Source organism: Ovis aries, chromosome X (genome assembly GCF_016772045.2).
Source record: "Ovis aries strain OAR_USU_Benz2616 breed Rambouillet chromosome X, ARS-UI_Ramb_v3.0, whole genome shotgun sequence".
Classification (NCBI taxonomy): domain Eukaryota; kingdom Metazoa; phylum Chordata; class Mammalia; order Artiodactyla; family Bovidae; genus Ovis; species Ovis aries.
Genome location: NC_056080.1, coordinates 50,325,731 through 50,346,461, shown reverse-complemented (window position 1 = coordinate 50,346,461; position 20,731 = coordinate 50,325,731). Strand labels below are relative to the sequence as shown.

General features: G+C 46.5%; 1 long non-coding RNA gene across 1 annotated transcript; it reads left to right on the top strand.

The window, feature by feature from the left end:
- The first annotated feature begins 9,023 nt into the window (after positions 1-9,023).
- On the top strand, positions 9,024-20,447 carry LOC105605930 (uncharacterized). Its single transcript, XR_001025482.5, has 4 exons — positions 9,024-9,118; positions 10,365-10,546; positions 12,428-17,949; positions 18,251-20,447. It is a non-coding gene; the product is annotated as an uncharacterized LOC105605930 (long non-coding RNA).
- The last annotated feature ends 284 nt before the right edge of the window (positions 20,448-20,731 follow it).

The window sequence follows — 20,731 nt, the reverse complement described above, 5'->3', positions numbered from 1 at the left end:
TAAGATGCTCACCCTCTCTCATCCTCGGTTCCCATGTCTGCAAATGGGGACAATAATATTATATGTTATCCCACCCCCAGGAGAAGCCCATTCCTGACCCTCTGATCCCAGCCTCCGCTGGCTCCTGAGGGCAAGGCTCTCATCACATTTGTTTCAGCACTGTCTTCAGTCTGGCTCCCTGCCCACCCCACGGTGAGCTCCTTGAGGACCCTCTTGCTGTATGGAATGTCCTTGTGCCCACAGTGTCTGGAAAGCACCCGTCTGGGAGTCTGGTGCCCCACAGGTGCCCAGAACACGTTCACCATCTTATGAGAGATGATAAGGTGAGGTACACAGAGCAGTGCAGCTGCTGATACGTTGTCAATTTGTTTGCTGCAAACAAAATGCACAAAAACAGTGGCTAGAGCAAACCTCTTGGCTCAGTTTTCTTAGGTCAAGGGCTGTTTCTGTCTTTTATTCCCACATTGTCCAGAACCCTATTGTACCAGAGTAACACTCGCCTTTCCCCTTCGTAGTGCATCACCATCAGAGCAGCTGTTTCTCAACTGAATTGCCAATGAATGAATCTTGAAAATTCTAGGCTCACATTCCTGTTCCTTTGAGCGGGTGATGGGCATCCTGTCTTCTATCCCCACTTGGACAGGAGTGTCTAGTGTCCGTCTCTTCCCACTTGGCTTCCCGTTTATTCTATATGTTGGACAATCCGTTACCTCCTGAGACTGAGGTCTGTCCTAGGCTATGCCTGCTTTCAGCACTGTGCAGAGGGCATTGATGACTAGGTGGGTACTAGGGGGGATACTTGTGGGATGAATACAGCTCAGACAGCCAGGCTATTTTATTTCACGGGTGAGAGGTGTAACTTCCACTCATTCTGCCATCAGCAGGATGAACAGTTTGAACCTGCTGATCAGTGTCCTCGGGCAAGTCCACAGGAGCCCTGTCACTCTGCTCTCATCTTCCTCTTGCTTCCATAGCTTCTTCTGCTCCGTACCTTTCCTTGGTGCTCCCGCTGCTCTCCATGTACATGTACGCTGTGCTTGAGCTGATCCGTTCTCCTGATTTCATGCTGTGTGATTGTCAGTTACTTTTCTGATTAGGTTCTTTGAGGAGTTTTCTCTTTACCCACAGTCCAAGGTGGATGCTGCTATACAGTAAGCATCATGGGTCTCCTTTTATTGTTTTTCTTTCATTTCCTCCTTTTTTTCTTCCTTTTTTCCGTTTTATGAGGAAACAATGCAGTGTGTGGGTACAGGCACTAGCTCTGATTCTAGACAACCTTCCTTGCACCCAGTTCTCCCACTTGTTATCACATCTTGAGAAATTAAATTGGCCCACTGTGCCATACCAGCCTCACCTGAAAATGGGTGAATTATTCTGAATAACGCCATGGACTGAGCAGGTTGTATTTTTGAGTATGGACTGAGGTTAGTAGAGATGTGCTGGCATATTCCCTGGTGTAACAACTACTGAGCTTCAAGGTCACATTAAACATCTGTGTCCAGCCCTAGAGGCTCCTTCCTTCTCAGCCACAGTCCTCGAGCTTTTCCCTCACAGCTAGACGAACCCTCACCAGGAGGCTGGCTTATCTGTTACACCTCTCCCATCTGGAAACCACTCACAGACCTCATCTTCTATTGCGTGCATCATTCTGTTCCTGGTAATCTTGTCCTCAGATGGATTGACGCTCCTCCTACTGCAAGGGGATGCCCAGGACTGATAACAAGGGTGTGATGTTTCCCTGCACCCCCATGGCATGGAAACTCTCTGGGACCTGTGCCCAAACTCCTCTCCCCATGTCGTCTCCCTCCATCCCACAGTTCACAGTTACACTCAAGCTGGGCTCCAGTGCAGGCCCTACCAGCCCAGGCACTCTCCTTCAGCCTCAAATTCCTTATCTGTAAAATGGCAATAAGTCTACTTGCTGGTGAGGTTTACTGGGAGACCTACCAGAAATAACAGATGTAAATCACCTAGTGCCCATGACCTGGCAGGTGGAAGGCACTAAATAAATGGCTGTGTCCTCTACCTATCAGCTTCTTTAATGCACAGCATCCGGTGTGGAATGATACTGTGACTCAGCCAATGTCTTTGGATTGGACAGAGAAAGATGTGACATATTGGGGGTATATTAGGCTTCTCCAGCCAATAGAGAGAGACTTATTTTAGGGAATTGGATCATGGGCTTGTGGGTGCTGACAGTTCTGATGTCCTTTGGGCCAGTCGGCTGGCTGGAAATCCAGGTTGCACTCTAGAGACCCAAATCTGCAGAGCAGGCCGGCAATTTCGAGTCTCATGCAGGGTTTCTCAGGCTGTAGTCTTGAGGCTAAATTGTTTCATCCTCAGGAAGCCTCAGTCCCTGCTCTTAAGCTGTTTCAACTGATTGGATGAAGAAACTGCACTGCCCCCCATCCCCATTATGCCGGGTAATATAATTCCCTTAAAGTCTCCTTGGAGAAAAGTTATGACCAACCTAGACCGCATTTGAAAAGCAGAGACATTACTTTGCCAACAAAGGTCTGTCTAGTCAAGGCTATGGTTTTTCCAGTAGTCATGTATGGATGTGAGAGTTGGACTATAAAGAAAGCCGAGTGCCGAAGAATTGATGCTTTTGAACTGTGGTGTTGGAGAAGACTCTTGAGAGTCCCTTGGTCTGCAAGGAGATACAACCAGTCCATCCTAAAGAAAATCAGTCCTGAATATTCATTAGAAGGACTGATACTGAAGCTGAAATCCCAATACTTTGAACACCTGATGTGAAGAACTGACTCACTGGAAAAGACCCTGATGCTGGGAAAGATTGAAGGTAGGAGGAGAAGGGGCCAACAGAGGATGAGATGGTTGGATGGTATCACTGACTCAGTGGACATGAGTTTGAGTAAGCTCTGGGAGGTGGTGATGGACAGGGAGGCCTGGCATGCTGCAGTCCATGGGGTCACAAAGAGTTGGACAGGACTGAGCAACTGAACTGAACTGAACTGAACTGAAAGGCTATTGATCAAGTATCCAAGTACCTTACTAGCCCGCCATCTCGTGGCTAACATCTGAAAAATGGGGCACCAGATCCAAGCTAAGATGACTTTTACTTTATTCATCACAGTGGGGAAGCAGTACCCTGAGAGACATCACCTCCCAAACAGAATCTCTGGCCAATGGGCTGTCTCTCTAGCTTTACTCATCTCAGGCAAAATCTGTTCCCTGGCCTCAGAAGCCATGTAAGATAACGAAGGACACTTGAGGAAGTGGTGATTTAAGGAGAGATTTGGCATGATATATTTTTTTTTCATTTGGGCCCAGTGACTGCAGGGAATGAAATGGGGTGGGGTGGTGAAGGAAATGAGATGATGAATTTATTGCCCCAGCCACCTCCCTGCCCCCAGGTAGCCGACTTCTGTAGATCTAACTGGTATTAATGCCTTTGTGTATAGGCTCACTATTAACAGCACGTGTGTGGTATGAGAAACTTGGTGGGCAGAGCAGATAGCATGGCCAAATATTCATTTCTCAGAGTGGATGGAGGGAGAAGAGAGGAAAGAATGTTGATCCACGGTTTACTTGTGAGTCAGTTTCTAAAATCTCAGTATTTCTTCACAAGGTGTGTGTGAATTCTTTTCTTTATCTGAAAATTGGCTTTCTAGGTGAAGAAATATCATTGTGAGAGACTCCTTGTGACATGTGAAAAGAGGTTGGGAGTGAATTGGGTTAAGGTCATTTTCCAAATGTTTCACACCAAGTGTTTGTTTAAGGGGACAGCAGTGGCCCTAAAGAACTGAACTAAGTGGTTGAAATACAGGATCAGTTACTGAAATGTGAAGAGACTCTTTCTGGAATGTGTGTTCATCCTAGCCTGTGGTCACAGGCCACTCATAGGATTTGAACCGTGTCTTCCTAATGTGTTTCGTTTCCTGCCCTTGAATGTGCCGGAGGCTGCAGTTCCAGCTACTAAAGTTCCGAAGTAAGTTCTCTGAGAAAAGTAGTTTCTAGAAACGAGCAGTGCCTGGGAAGCTGCTCTAAGGTTTTAATATAGCCTGTGATGTAATTTTTGTTAGCTTCACCCAAGATATGATTATTCAAAGAATATAGAGATGCACCTACTTCAGTATCTACCATTGGAGTTTTCAAATGAACACATAGTGAGATCGGCCTGGTTTTCTTTCTTGTTTCTTTCTTTATTGTTGGCTGCAGTGAGTCTTCGTTGCTGCGCGAGGGCTTTCTCTAGCTGTGGAGAAGCAGCACTACTCTAGCGGTGGTGCACGGGCTTCTCATTGCGGAGACTTTCTCGTCGCGGAGCATGAGCTCTAGGCTCGTGGCTCCAGTAGTTGGAGAAGGCAGGTTCAGGAGCTGTGACACACAGTCTTAGTTGCTCTGTGGCGCGTGGAAACTGCCTGGACCAGGGACTGAACGTCTGCCCGTTTCATCGGCAGGTGGATTCTTTTTTAAAAATTTTAATCATTAATTTATTTTAATTGGAGAATAATTCTTTACAATATTTTGATGGTTTTTGCCATATATCAACATGAATCGGCCGCAGGTATATATGTGTCCCCCCCATTCCTGAACTAGGGGTCCCACCTCCCTCCCCAACCTATCCCTCTGGGTTTTCCCAGAGCACCGGCTTTGGGTGCCCTGCTTCATGCCTTGAACTTGTTCTGGTCATCTATTTTACATGTGGTAATGTATCTGTTTCAATGCTATTCACTCGAATCATCCCACCCTCCCCTTCTCCCACTGAGTTGAAAAGTCTGTTGTATAGGTCTCTGTCTTCTTTGCTACCCTGCATGTAGAATCGTTGCTACCGCCTTTCTAAATTCCATATATATGCATTAATATAAGTATTTGTCTTTCTCTTTCTTCCTTACTTCTCTCTGTATAACAGGCTCCAGGTTCATCCACCTCATTAGAACTGATTCAGGTGTGTTCCTTTTTAATAGCAGGGTAATATTCCATTGTGTATATTTACCACAACTTCCTTATCCATTCATCTGCTGATAGACATCTAGGGTGCTTCAATATCCTAACTATTGTAAACCATGCTGCAGTAAACATTGGGGTACATATGTCTCTTTCATATCTGGTTTCCTTGGGGTGTATGCCCAGCAGTGGGTCGTATGGCAGTTCTATTCCCAGTTTTTTAAGGAATCTGCACACTGTTTTCCATAGTGGCTATACCAGTTTGCATTCCCATCAACCGTGAAATAATGTTCCCTTTTCTCCCCACCCTCTCCAGCATTTATTGTTTGTAGACATTTTGATGATGGCCATTCTGACCTGTGTGAGATGATACCTCATTGTGGTTTTGATTTGCATTTTTCTAATAATCTGATACTGAATATCTTTTCATGTGTTTATTAGCCATCTGTATGTCTTTGGAGAGATGTCTGTTTAGGTCACTTGCCCACTTTTTATTGGGTTGATCATTTTTTTAAAATTTATTTATTTTAATTGGAGGTCAATTACTTTACAACGTTGTATTGGTTTTGCCATACATCAACATGAATCTGCCACGGGTATACACATGTTCCCCGTCCTGAACCCCCCTCCCACCTCCCTTCCCGTACCATCCCTCTGGGTCATCCCAGTGCACCAGCCCCAAAGCATCCTGTATCATGCATTGAACCTGGACTGGCAATTTGTTTCATATATGATATTATACATGTTTCAATGCCATTCTCCCAAATCATCCCACCTTTGCCCTCTCCCACAGAGTCCAAAAGACTGTTCTATACATGTGTCTCTTTTGCTGTCTCGCATACAGAGTTATCGTTACCATCTTTCTAAATTCCATATATATGTGTTCGTATACTGTATTGGTGTTTTTCTTTCTGGCTTACTTCACTCTATTATACAGAAAGAAAAACACCAATACAATATACGAATGCATGTATATGGAATTTAGAAAAATGGGTTGATCATTTTTTTGATATCGAGCTGCATGAGCTTCTTGTATATTTTGGAGATTCATTCGTTGTCAGTTGTTTCATTTGCGATTATTTTCTCCTGTTCTGAGGGCTGTCTTTTCACCTTGCTTCTAGTATCCTTCGCTGTTTAAAAGCTTTTAAGTTTTATTAAGTCCCATTTGTTTATTTATTTTTTTATTTCCACTACTCTGGGAGGTGGATCCTAGAGGATTTTGCTGTGATTTATGTCACAGAGTGTTCTGCCTATGTTTCCCTCTTAAGAGTTTTATAGCTTTTGGCCCTACATTTAGGTCTTTAATCCATTTTGAGTTTATTTTTGTGTATGGTGTTGGAAAGTCTTCCAGTTTCATTCTTTTACACATAGTTGACCAATTTTCCCTGGATCACGCATTGAACAGACCGTGTTTTAGCTATTGCATATTTGTTCATCCTTTGTCAAAGATAAGGTGTTCATAGGTGCAGGGATTTATCAATGCACTTTGTTTTGTTCCATTGATTTAGATTTCTGTCTTTGTGCCAGTACCATACCATTGTGATGACTCTGGCTTTGTAATAGAGTCTGAGTCAGGAATGTTGATTCCTGTAGTTGCACTCTTCTCTCTCAAGATTGCTTTGGGAATTCGGGGTCTTTGATGTTTCCATACAAACTGTGAAACTATTTCTTCTAGTTCTGTGAAAAATACCATTGATAGTTCAGGATTGTGATAAATCTATAGATTGCTTTGGGCAGTAGAATCATTTTCACTATATTAATTCTTCAATCCAAGAACATGATATATTTCTCCATCTATTTGTGTTATCTTTGATTTCTTTCACCAGTTTTTAAAAATATTTTTCTGTATACAGGTCGTTTGTTTCTTTAGGTAAATTTAGTCCCAAGTATTTTATTATTTTTGTTGCAATAGTGAATGGGATTGTTTCCTTAATTTCTCTTTCTGATTTTTCATTGTTAGTGTATAGGAATACAAGGGATTTCTGTGTATTAATTTCATATGGCAGGTGGATTCTTAACCACTGGACCACCAGGGAAGTCCTGGCCTGCTTGTCTTTGGGTGTGAAGCTTTCTGAACTCTGACACATGGCAAATTCCAGTGATCACCACCATGATCAGGAACAGGCCACGTCCATCACCCTGAAAATTTCCAGGTGCTGCCACTTTCTAGTTTCTCCTTCCACACCTGAATTCCTGACAAAAGGATCTGTCTGCCTTCACTACATTTTGTCCTTTGCAATTTTAAATGTCCTTATATATTCTGAATATAAGACCTTTCTCATACCTGTGATTCACAAACATCTTTCCCCTAATAACTTAGTAGCTTCCCTTTTCATTACAGGAGACATGAGTGATGAAATCTACTTTTCCTCCCCACCCACAGAGCTCAATGTTGTGTACCCAGCAAGCGCCCATGAGATTCTTCAGAAGTGAAAATGAATTCTGCTGTCTGTCCAGCTGTCTCTCAGGTAGTCCCCAGAGCTATATTTCTCGAAATAAAATAGAACTGTCTAAGGACAGGTGCTGTATCTTTCGCTGTGTTTTTCCTCACACTAGTATTTCCATTATCAACCAAGAAATGACCAGCAGTCTGTTCTCAATATAAATCTGGTCAAATATAGACCAAATGAAAAGTACCTGATTTGTTCCAGGTGCTTTACTTTATAATTGTGTTGCGTCGTGATACTGATACAGTATATGAATTGTTTTCTATGTGGCACCCTCCCTTTTCATTTAGCATCTTATTGTCATAGCTATGTTATTATACATTTTAAAAAGTTTTGCAGGCGATTTTACATTCATTTGGGCTTCCCTGGAGGCTCAAATGGTAAAGAATCTGCCAGCAATGTGGGAGACCTCGGTGCAATCCCTGTGAGACCCAGGGTCAATCCCTGGGTCGGGATGATCCGCTGGAGAAGGGAATGGCAACCAACTCCAATATTCTTGTTTGGAGGATCCCCATGGACAGAGGAGCCTGGTGGGCTACAGTCCAGGGGGTCTCAAAGAATCAGACAGGACTGAGCGACTAACACTTTCACTCTACCCTCATTCCCATTATTTCATTTCATTCTTCTATTGGGGATAGGAAAGCATCCTGCAAACCAGTGTGCAAACTACAATCTGACAGACTTGAGACCTGAACAGAGGGACACTCTTGGAGGAACCTGGAGAACCTTGACAGCTGATTCTTCCTCTGTGTGCCAGAGTTCTCAAAGGCAAAAAATGAGGGCAGTAATACCACCTGCTTCTTGGGTGGTGTCCAGCATCAATTACCCAGCAGGATCTTAGCTTGGCACTTGTCCCTCTCATGTTATATATTGTAGGTGGCTTGGATGGTAAGGAGTCAGCCTGCAATGCAGGAGACTCAGGTTCAGTCCCTGGGTTGGGAAGATCCGCTGCAGAAGGAAATGGCAACCCACTCCAATTAAGAAGCCTGGCAGACATGACTGAACAACTTGCATTTCCACTTCACATAAACATTTTCAAGTCAGAACTCACTGTCATAATAAAGTTCTTTTTAAATACAGCATTTCCTCTAGGATCAGAAGCACGACAAGGGAGCTCATTCCCTCCACCATTATTCAATATATCAGTTTATATTATTTTATTGTAATTTTAAGTGTCAATGGGTTTGTTCAAAGTTTCCACAAAGGGCTCTCCGAAGGGCTCAGATGCAGTTTGAACCAGCTAACCGGCTCAAACAGAGAAAAATATATGCTACTTCTTCTGACAAAAGGCTTCGTCGAGATTTTTTTAAATGACAAAGGGCGGGGGAGAAACGGGATGGCAGTACTTGGAGCAACACTGCCACCTGCAGACCACAGAAACCAAAACGCCAGCAGCCCGGAAGAAAATCCATCCTTTCTGTTGGGTTTTCGCGCAGAGGACCGAACAGCGTGGATGCGGAAGTTAAGGAGGATGCCCATGAGGACCAGAGAGAGGAAGGGACCCTCTCGAAGGGGCCCGGACAAACCACCCGTGGACCGCGGGCTCCTCTCCAGCGGCCCGCGGAACCAAGGCAACACGGGCAGGAAGTCAGGGAACCCGGGAAACCCGGAGCTTGGTGGGCGGGGCTGCTCTCCGATTGGCTGGTTCTGGGCCTGCGCGCAGGAACCCAGTGAGCCCCGAGTCAGTCTCCTGGCCCGGGTCGGTTGGGAGTTTTCTCCTGGGCCCTGTTTCAAAGTCTTCATTCACTGAGGAACCTGGCCAGGTATGTCCGGGTCCTGTCGCCCTCTGCCGAAGCCCCCAGAGTGCGGGACCGGTACAAGTCCCCTGTATTTCTCCTCCCGCCCTCCCCAGGCCAGTGAACGCGTTCCTCCCGTGGGTACACTCACTGTTCTCGCAGGCCTCACTCCTCTGATGCGTCCTCAGTGCCCACGAGGCTCACCCGGTCATCCCGGAGACTCTGCGTCCTCTTCGATGTTCCCCGCCTCCCCACTCGAGCATCCTCCTGCCCACGGTCCCGTCCCGGGCATCAGGAAAGACCGCGCCCCTCATGGGGCCCTTTTTCTAGCCTTCCTCCCTCTCATCACCCTCAACATGATGTCCTGTCCTCAGGCTCCCTCGCTCTAGCGCCAGTGCACTGATGCCAGAACCTCCTGGAAACCCCCACCTCACCTACCACACGTCCTTCGACGCTACCTGCCAGGCCCCTCCTGGGTCGGCTGAGCCAGGGCTGGAAGCTGTCCCCTGCAAGCACGCCTCTTGTGCTCCTTGCACCCTCCTGCCTACCCACCCACATGCCCTGCCTGTGTCTGAGCACCAGAGCGTTGAGGAGCAAACTTTACAACTTTACAGAAGTGTTTTATCTTAAATCCGTGGCCAGAGTAGAACTGCTGTTCATTTTCACTCTCACCTACCTACACTACTACACTACACAGTAGTCACCTTCCTCCATCCTAATGACCACCAGCCCCACAGGCCAATAATTCCTGGAGAAGGAAGAGGCAGTCCCGTGGGATTTTTCAAGTTTCCCAGTCCCAAACTGCATGTTTCTGCCCTGGCAGTCTGTTGCCCCTCTGCAGGTATGCTCCTGACTACACCCAGCCCCTCACCTCTGCTGGGGATAACATGCCTTGCACCTTCCCAGGGATTTTGCACCTGCAGTTATTACTCCTCTGTCCTGAACCAGAACCTGTTCATTCTTCATCGCAGCATTCCACAGCACGGGGAAACCCACCGTCTTCCACCACCTTATTCTGCAGCTACTGGCGCATTACCAGTTGACATTCAAAGCAAAACTGCTTCAAATTCTGCTGAGATATTCTCTCCTCAGCCCCATTCCATGGAGCTTTTGTCCCAGTCATTCCGCTGTAACTGGTCTCATCATGGCCATCATTAATATCCATTCTTCCTGATCCCACAGACACTCTTCAGTCCTCATCTAAGCCAACATCTCAGGCATCTTTGGCATATTTGATTCTTGTGTTCTTTATCCCTCTGTTTTTATATTTCAGGGGCGTGGGGCTTATGTGACACCAACTATCCTCACTGTACTCGACAAGCTACACATTCTACACTAGGCCCCCTTTGACCTGGATATTGTATGTGAAGTCTTGGGTCAAATGAAAGACAAGCCAAAGGAAAGAGCGTCCCAGTCACAGTGGGGAATGGCCCACAGAGGCACTGTCAGGCAGAGGTGAGAGAGCTCAGAAAGGGAGGTGTGACAAGAAATGAACACCAGGGACAGGAGGATTTCACCCTATTCACACTTGGGACTGACTCCAGGGGCACACTGTACAATGACTCAGTGGAGTCTTTGGACGGAGGGGTGGCTGCAGTTTAGGAATTTCATTTTCTGGAGCTGATCTTGGTTCCTGCTGTGGTACAGGTGAGATCCAAGGGAGGGCTCGGCATCACCTGAGGGAGAAATGTGGAAAGGGACTGAATCCAGATGAAGCCTAAGCAGGCAATGGGCTAGGGGACCTTGTGGCTGAGGAGTGGACATCCCTGCCCAGGGATGGGCTGGACGATCAGTCCCAGATTCAGAGGGGTCTGCAGATGCCAGCAGGGTGGCTGAGGCTCAGTCAGCCATGGAGCACTGGGTCCACAGCAAGAGGAGGGAGACAAAAATGCAAGTTTCCCCACCCCCACCCATGGGCGGTACAGGTCAGCATCAACAGCTGGAGCCAGGAGAGGATGGTCATTTTCCCTCAGGGAACACTGAGGCCTCTGTGAGGAACAAACGTATGCCGTGTTATAGACTCCCTCTCCCACATGACTGCAAGCCTTGTAAGTGACATATACCCCTGCTCCATCGCTGAAAGAAGTAGAGACATTTTCACCGGAATAGACTAAGCATTTCTATCTGTGAATATTCAGCTGGTTGCATGCAACCACACTTTCCAAGTCAGAAGCAACTTCAGTGGGGTTTTCCCATTACTAACCACTATGAAGGGTGAACACTCATGAGGAAGATCAGATCATCCAGGGAGAAAAAATACATTAAAGTGTCCATGGAGTCTAAGGAGCATACATTGAGACTGTGATCTCAGCAACCCACGTCCCCCACCACCATCTGGCTCTTCCTGTGACCATGGGCCGCAGAGGCAGAGCGGGGCCCAGAGGGAGAGGAAGGAGGTCTTCCTGGAACTCCACTGCTGCTTTGAAAATACCACACTCCCCTCTCGACATGAATACTCACCTGTGAAGATCATTCCAATTCTCTACTCTGTCCTCTAGTCAACAGTCCTGATGATTCTTTTGCAACGGGCATCCTGGACTCTTTGGTTTGGGGAATAGAAAATAGCATACCCTGCAAGCACACAGGCCTCTACTTCCAATACCCTGAGTCTCTGATTCCTTTCAAGCCATGCTTCTTGAAAGTATAGACTCCAGGAGCATCCTTATCTGGTTACCTCTTGATTCCTCCTCTGAGTGCCCATCCACAGAACATCCCCTTGCTAACGTATCCCAAGAGCTCCGTGCGCCAAACTGTAGGACCCAGTGCTGTATTGACCACAGACACATTCCGTCTTCAAAAACACTTTCTTTGGTCAGAGTCTGTGACAGCAGCCCACCCTGGCTTTCCCCCTACCTCTCAGTTCATTTCTTCTAAGACTCCTTGTCTATCCATTTACTTTGATCCCCTCCTAAATCTTGGTTTTGTTTTTCTCTGGTTTTTAACCTCTGCCCTGTACTCTTCCATTCTATACATGATCCTTGGGTGACCATGTCACCCCCTAGAGCTCTTACCCATCTGACTTCTTTTCATTAGTATCCCTCTATGCTGATGGCTTTTCCTATCACCAGATCTACCTAAGAGGACTCAACTGGGCCCCACTTCCCCCACAGGCTGAGACGTATGGGCTATCTGCACTCAGATGTCCCATAAGCATTGCAGACCTGCTAGTAGCCCCAGGCCTGTGTTCCCTGGGGTGTCTCATGGATGGGCACCGCCATCCACCCAGTTCCTTAAACCACAATCCAGGGCATGCTGCTGGGTGTGATCTTCACCGAGCCATGAGTCCCCTGGAGCTGCTCTGCAAAAGGCTGACCCGAGATCTTCCTGTTGCCACAGGTGGGGATCCGTTCCTCTCAGAGGCCCTGTTCCTGCAGACACACTCTGAAGGTGTCCTGAGCACACGCCATGACCCTCTTTTGGATCTTCGAGAGAACCTGGCCACTGTAATACACCTTAGAGGTTGAAAGCCCTGTCTTTAACAGGACGGTGAGTCAGGACACAGCAATGTAAGCCCATCATTGGGGAACATGCCAAAGAATATCCAGAAGAGATCCCTAAAGTAGAACGTTTTGAGAGGTGGGTCTTTATAGGTGTCCATCAAACAAGGGATTGCTTAACTGTATTTTCCCCAATAAATGTCCTGTTCTTAACTTGGTCTTCACCTGAGAGCGGGAGTTAATTTGATAACACAGGACACAGTTTAAAACTGCAACTGAGCACAGACAGCAGATAGGCTGACAACCGATCCTTATACATTAACATCAACAGTTACAATTCTCAGCCATCTTTGATCTTTGAAGCACTATTCTGATCTGTTGAATAAAGTTATCTCCACAGTGTTTTAGAAATGTATTCAACTAACTAGGTACAAGGGATCCTGACAAGAGCTAAAATGTACTGAGTTTCACTAACAACAGCAGGGTTTTAACTGTAAAACTTTGGACTCAGGAACACACAGTAGGGCAAGCACAAGGTCCGTTTTCAAACTAGTATTAATTTGGGCAAGTTGTCCCTTTCCTCAGCCTAATATATCTGTCAAGCATAGCAGGTCATGATGAAAACCTGCTTTCGCTTTAGAGAGCAGTCGCAAATTTTTGATCTTCGATTTCCTCCTGTAAGAATGGGTTCTGTTTCCACAGCTGCAAGATCGGCTTTCGTTAAGAGAACGTTTTCAGATAATGCTCACGCCACGGCCACACACCAGACCTACTACTTCAGACTCTCTGGGGCTGTCCTGCCAGCATCGGCTCTCCTAAAGCCTCTCCAGGGGAGATTTGATGCACAGTTAAGACTGAGGAGCAAAATCACATGAGGCTTCACCCATCCTGGTTTTAAATATAATCCTGAACTGAAGAGCCATATTTGCTACTCAGTTCAGTCCAGTTCAGTCGCTCAGTCGTGTCCGACTCTTTGCGACCCCAGGAATCGCAGCACGCCAGGCCTCCCTGTCCATCACCAACTCCCAGAGTTTACTCAGACTCACGTCCATCGAGTCAGTGATGCCATCCAGCCATCTCACCCTCTGTCATCCCCTTCTCCTCCTGCCCCTAATCCCTCCAAGCATCAGAGTCTTACCAATCAGTCAACTCTTCGCATGAGGTGGCCAAAGTACTGGAGTTTCAGCTTCAGCATCATTCTCTCCAAAGAAATCCCAGGGCTGATCTCCTTCAGAATGGACTGGTTGGATCTGCTTGCAGTCCAAGGGACTCTCAAGAATCTTCTCCAACACCACAGTTCAAACGCATCAATTCTTCGGTGCTCAGCTTTCTTCACAATCCAACTCTCACATCCATACATGACCACTGGAAAAACCATAGCCTTGACTAGACTAGTGAAATTTTAAAAAAATTGTAATTACTTGTCTTCCCTTCTGAGAGGGATTTTAACACATTTATTCACAGCCATATTTAGAACATTTTCAATAACTCAGTGGTGTGTTATGTCCCCAAGTCCCCTTCCTTACCAGACACTCAGCCAGATGGAAGGGACGGAACGCACCTCAGTCCTGGCAGCAGAAGGAGGATGGGTGGAGTTCCACTGTCTTGGTTAATGTTCTGCTGAGCATCCCTCCTGGGTTGCTGACCTCAGGCAGGGGGCCTCACACCAGGCTACAGGTATTCCTGTCACCAGAGGTTTGAGCTAAGGGCTGAGGTCCGTTACCAGGGAAACGGAAGCTGGGTCCACGTGATTTCAGAAGAATGGGAAAACAATTAAGTAGAATTTCAGCTGCAGGGTGGGTTCTGGGAGCCTGTCCAGAGCCATTGACTTGTGGTCACACAATCGGCGCCTGTGTGTAAACACAGAGACACACTCGACGTGTGTGCTCACGGGGGGTTCTGTCCTGACGTGCACGGCGACTGTCTCTGGAGGCAGCATCTAGCACATGTGGAGGAGGCCGGACCCAGGACGTGGAAGGAGCGGGGGCGCTCCCCACTGTTACAGAAGCAATGGCACATCTTTCCCCACATGTCTCACCTGCACATCTGCATTACCGTCCTAAACTGCTTTACTGAGGTATAGTTACATACCACAGATCAAGCCCATTCAATGCATCCAGTGCAGTGTCTTTAATAACTTCAAACATTGGTGCAACCACCACCACAGTGCAGTTGTGGAACCCTGCCAGCACCACAAAAAGCGTCCGTGTACCCATCAGCAGTCAGACCCCAATAGAATCTGCACGCCCAGGCATCCTCTCATCTAATTTCTGTCTCTGTAGATTTGCCCTTTGTGGGCATTTCATATAAAAGGACTCCTGCAGGAAATGGCCTTTTGTGTTTAGGTTCTTTAAGAGAGCATAATGCTTTGGAAGCTCATCCATGTGGCAGCAGAAAGCAGAAGTTCATCACTTTTCATCCATTGATGCGGTTCCACTGAATGGCTACAGAATACTCTGTTTACCCCTCTCCAGCTGACAGACTTTTAGGCTGCTCCACTATTTGGAGATTACAGACAGTGCTGCTGTGAAAGACATGTAACTAAGGACGAGTATTTTTGTGGACATGGGTTTCATTTCTTTCTTTCTTATTATTCCACAATTTCATTTCTTGTTTTGCCCCTTGCACAGGCTAGACCCTTCAGTCCAAAGACATTGACTGAGTCACAGTATTATCCCACACCAGATCCTGTTCATTAAAGGAGCTGATAGAGGACACAGCCAGTTATTTACTGCCTTCCACCTGCCAGGTCATGGGTGCTAGGTGTTTTACATCTGTTATCTCCAGTAGGTCTCCCAATAAACCTCACCAACAGGTAGAGTTATTGCCATTTTACAGATAAGGAATTTGAGGCTGAAGGAGAGTGCCTGGGCTGGTAGGGCCTGCACTGGAACCCAGCTTGAGTGTAAACTGTGAACTGTGGGATGGAGGGAGATGAAATGAGGAGAGGAGTTTGGGCACAGGTCCCAGAGAGTTTCCATGCCATGGGGGCGCAGGGAAACATCACAGCCTTGTTATCAGTCCTGGGCATCCCCTTGCAGTAGGAGGAGCGTCAATCCATCTGAGGACAAGATTACCAGGAACAGAATGATGCACGCAACAGAAGATGAAGTCTGTGAGTGGTTTCCAGGTGGGAGAGGTGTAACAGGTAAGCCAGCCTCCTGGTGAGGGTTCGTCTAGCTGTGAGGGAAAAGCTCGAGGACTGTGGCTGAGAAGGAAGGAGCCTCTAGGGCTGGACACAGATGTCTAATGTGACCTTGAAATGCTTCGTGAAGCTTGAGGGTAAGGCCTGACCTGCAACTTGCCCTGCTGCAGCTCAGTATTTGTTACAAGAGGGAACATGCCAACACATTTCTACGAACCTCATTCAATACTCACAAAAACCACCTGCTCAGTTCATGGCGTTATTCAGAAAAATTCACCCATTTTCAGGCAAGGCTGGTATGGCACAGTGGGCCAATTTAATTTCTCAAGATGATGTGATAGCAAGTGGCAGAACTAGGTGGAAAGGAAGGTTATCTGAATTAGAGGTTATCTGTGTCCTTATCCACAATACCATATTGATTCCTCAAAAAAGGAAAAAAAGAGAGGGAAAAATATAAAACAAAGGAAAAAGAATAAAAGGAGACCCATGATGCTTACTGTATTGGGGTGTCCACCATGGACTGTGAGTGAAGAGAAAACTCCTCAAAGCGGTCTAATTAGAAAGGGAACAGACAATCACACCACGTGAGGTCGGGAGACAGGGTGGTCTCTGGCACAGTGTCCATGTACACGGAGAGCAGCGGGAGCACAGAGGAGGGCACGGGGAAGGTACGGAGTAGAAGAAGCTACGGAAGCAAGAGGAAGAGAGGGGAGTAGAGTGACAGGGCGCCTGTGGACTTGCCCGAGGACGCTGATCAGCAGGTTCAAACCGTCCAACCTGCTGATGGCAGCCTGCGTGGAAGCTACACTTCTCACCCGTGAAATAAAGTCGCCTGGCTCTCTGAGCTGTATTCAACCAACAAGTATCCCCAGTGCCCACCTAGTCATCGATGCCCTCAGCACAGTGCTGAAAGCAGCCATAGCCTAGGACAGACCTCAGTCTCAGGAGGTAAAGGACTGTCCAAGATACAGAATAAAGGGGAAGCCAAGGGGGAAGAGACGGACACTAGACACTCGTGCCAGAGTGGGGAGAGACGACAGGATTCCCCTCACCCGCTTGACGAACCAAAATTTGAGCTGAGGATTTTCAGGGTTCACTCACAATTCAGTTGAGAAATGGCTGCTATAATGATTGTGCACTCGGAAGGGGAAAGGAGGGTGTTTCTCTCATACAATAAGCTTCTGGACGATGTGGGGATAAAAAACACAAACGGCCCTGGAGCAACAGAAAACTGAGTGGAGAGGTTTGCTCCAGCCACTTGTTTCCTATATGTTGTTTGCAACGAATTGACAGCGTAACAGCAGCTGCACTGCTCCGTGTACCCCACTTTATCATCACTCATAAGATGGTAAACGTGTTCTGAGGGGCTGTGGTAAAAAGGTCCTCAAGGGGCTTACGGTGGGGTGGGCAGGAAGCCAGTCTGAAGACCATGGTGAAACAAGTGTGATGAGAGCCTTGGCCTCAGGAGCCAGCGGAGGCTGGCATCAGGCCGTGAGGAATGGCTTTGCCTGGGGTGGGATAACCTATAATATTATTTTCCCCATTTGCAGGCAAGGGAACCGAGGATCAGAGATGGTGAGCATCTTAGTCAAGGTCACACTGCTTGGTAGTGGTCCTAACCATCTCTCATGTACATCTGTTAAAATGTGAAGGTCTCTGCACTATTCATTACACCACTCTCTGTCTCTCTCAGTGTTGTCACCTGTTTTCACTCACAATCACCACCTTATACATTCCCTTGGCTCTTAATCCTTGTTTATTAGATAAATAATCTGCTGAACAAAATATAGATTTCCTGTTAGCACATCCAGTCTGTCTACTTGATAAAAAAATATTTCCTTCAGGACACATTGTACTCACCCAAACTGATGATTTACACTGAGCTTGTACTGCACCCATATGCTGGGTAAAGAAAATGGATCACTGGGATCTGTAGCTTTACTTATCTATTTCACACAATCTCAAGCATAATTTTAAATGTAGCCAATATTCAAGTAAAAACAGTAGAACCATTGCTTTCCTCTAATGAGCAGTCACGAAAGATTTCATTGAATATTAATAGGTCTAGTCAGGAGACTAAACCCCTTTCATAGGGAGTTGTGGAAATTCTGTTCCTTAAGTTAAGGAAACCCTTTCTCTTTATACATTTTCTCTGTTTCTGGTACCCTGAGAGACGTAAGCAAGCCAAGCCACTTCACTGTACTGTTGTGGACAAAAGAAACATGTGCGGCAAGCCTAACACACAGGCACAGACATATGTGATCCACCCAATAGAGGTATGTCAAATATAAGGCAATGGTATCGGAAAAACAAGGGCTTCCCTGGTGGCTCAGTGGTAGAGAATCCACCTGCTAATGCAGGAGACCGGGGTTTGATCCCTGAGTCATGAAGATACCCTGAAAAAGCAAATGGCAACCCACTGCAGTATTCTGGCCTGGGAAATGCCATGGACAGGAAAACCTGGTGGGTACAGTCCATGGGACTGCAAAAGAATGGGACATGACTTAGGGACTAATGAACAATTGAAATATAAATGGAAACCCCTAACTAATCATATATCCAAATTTCTGACCACAGCACAGGTCTACTATCCAGGATCAGCTGCATTCCAGGAATCCAGACACCGAAAGATACCTTCCTTTTAAAATTACTATACATCTCTGCTGGGCGATTCAGGAGATGTTTTCAAAAGCATTGCAGACCAAGGCAGGACTCAAGGAGCCTATTAAAAGTATGTACTTATTCCTATGTCACATCAGGGCCTAACTCACACACTCTTGAGAAGGAACACCTGCGATGATTTCCATACGGGAAATGCGTCTCCCCTGAAAATACTTCATTATATTGTGTCATTTTGTGAAGTGGGGCATGAGGTGGGGAGGGAGGTGATGCCAAGGAAAGAGCCTACTTCTGAACCTGCTGAACACCAATTTGAGCCCAACTATTCCGAATTGACCAATGCCCATAGGAAGATTCAGTATCGGCTTAAGAGTGTCAATCCCCATCGAGAGAAAGAGAAATAAGTCATATACAGAGTGTCCAACCGCCATGTGATCCTGAAGAGGTGGGGGTGTTTGTGGAAAACAACAGTTCTTAGAGAGCTCGGATCCCACTTGACTAAAGAGAATTGTGGTCCTGTGGCACTAAGGCATACCTGGTGGGTCCTAGAGCGATAGGTGTCCCCCTCCGTCTGCATGTCTCTGCCTCTCTCTCTCGCTCTCACACGTTCTTTCTCAGGATCAGGTTCTCACTAGCGGAATGCCAATGCAGTGCTTCCCATCCTCAGCCCAGCTGAGGAGCCTGGAGTGGGGGGTCGGCCTCCCATCCTCAGTGTGTGTGGAAGAGAAGGATAAAGACCACTGAGAGGAGGAGTCGTCCAGGGTCCTATAGCGGCTACCCGCCCTTCTCAAGGGAGGAGTCTGTGGGCCGGGCTTTGACATTACAAAGATGGGACATTTACCCTTCCCTTCCTTATAGAAGGACCTTCCTACTTATTCCCTTGGTTGTGGTGGATTGAGAGAGAGCCCGGAATGGCCTGAAGAAAAGTAGGTTGTCCCTGGGGACGGTGGCATTAGGGCGGGGGTGATTCGCAGGTGAGAAGGTAGTGCCGGGCCCTCTGGACCGTGTGCCCTGAGGGCCTCTCCCAGCAGCTTGGAGGCTGGGAGGGACGATCGCATCCGGAGTCACAAGAAGAGTTGTCGGGTACTGGAGATGCCCTCACAGATGACACCTGGTGATGGTCGGCTCTTGGGGTTGGAGGACGGGGGCTTCTCCCTGATTGCCTGGTAATTTATGTTGTCATCTGTCTATGTGAGAAGCAGCTGGTGTTACTTGAAATTTTTAAAAATTAATTGATTTTAATTGGAGGCTAATCACTTTACAGTATTATGGTGGTTTTTGCCATACATTCACATGAATCAGCCATGGGTGTACATGTGTCTCTCATCCCGAACCCCCTCCTATATCTGTCCCATCCCATCCCTCTGGGTTGTCCCAGTTCACCGGCTTTGAGTGCCCTGTTTCATGCATGGAACTTGGACTGGTCATCTATTTCATATATGGTAATATAAATGTTTCAATGCTGTTCCTTAAGATCATCCCACCCTCGCCTTCTCCCACAGAGTCCAAAAGCCTGTTCTTTATCTGTGTGTCTTTTGGTGTCTCGCATATAGGGTTGTCATTACCATCTTTAAAATTCCATGTATGTAGGTTAATATACTGTATTGGTGTTTTTCTGTCTGACTTACTTCACTCTGTATAAAAGGCTCCAGTTTCATCCACCTAATTAGAACTGGTTCAAATGCATTCTGTTTAATAGCTGATTAATACTCCATTGTGTATATGTAACACAGCTTTCTTATCCATTCATCTGCCGATGGACATCTAGGTTGCTTCCATGTCCTGGCTATTGTAAACAGTGCTGCGATGAACACTGGGGTACACGTGTCTCTTTCAATTCTGGTTTCCTCTGCATGTATGCCCAGCAGTGGGATTGCTGGGTCGTATGCCAGTTCTATTTCCAGTTTTTAAAGGTATCTCCAAACTGTTCTCCATAGTGGCTGTACTAGTTTGCATTCCCACCAACAGTGTAAGAAGTTTCCCTTTACTCCACACCCTCTCCAGCATTTATTGTTTGTAGACTTTCTGATAGCAGCCATTCTGACCAGCATGAAATCATACCTTATTGTGATTTTGATTTGCATTTCTCTGATAATGAGTGATGTAGAGCATCTTTTCATGTGTTTGTTAGGTATCTGTATGTCTTCTTTGGGGAAATATCCATTAAGTTCTTTGGCCCATTTTTTGATTGGGCCATTTATTGTTTTGTTATTGAGCTGCATGAACTGTTTGTATATTTTTGAGATTAATTCTTTGTGATTTTTTTCTACCAGTTGATACCAGTAAGACACTGGGAAAGAGTAAAAGCAAACTAATAGACATTGACTTTATTCTACCGATTGCAATTGGGAGAGCAGCGCAGACCTGAAGATCAGACTGTCAGCAAGGTGGTTTTGCACTGTACTTCATTCCACAGAGACGTCATTGTACTTCATTCAA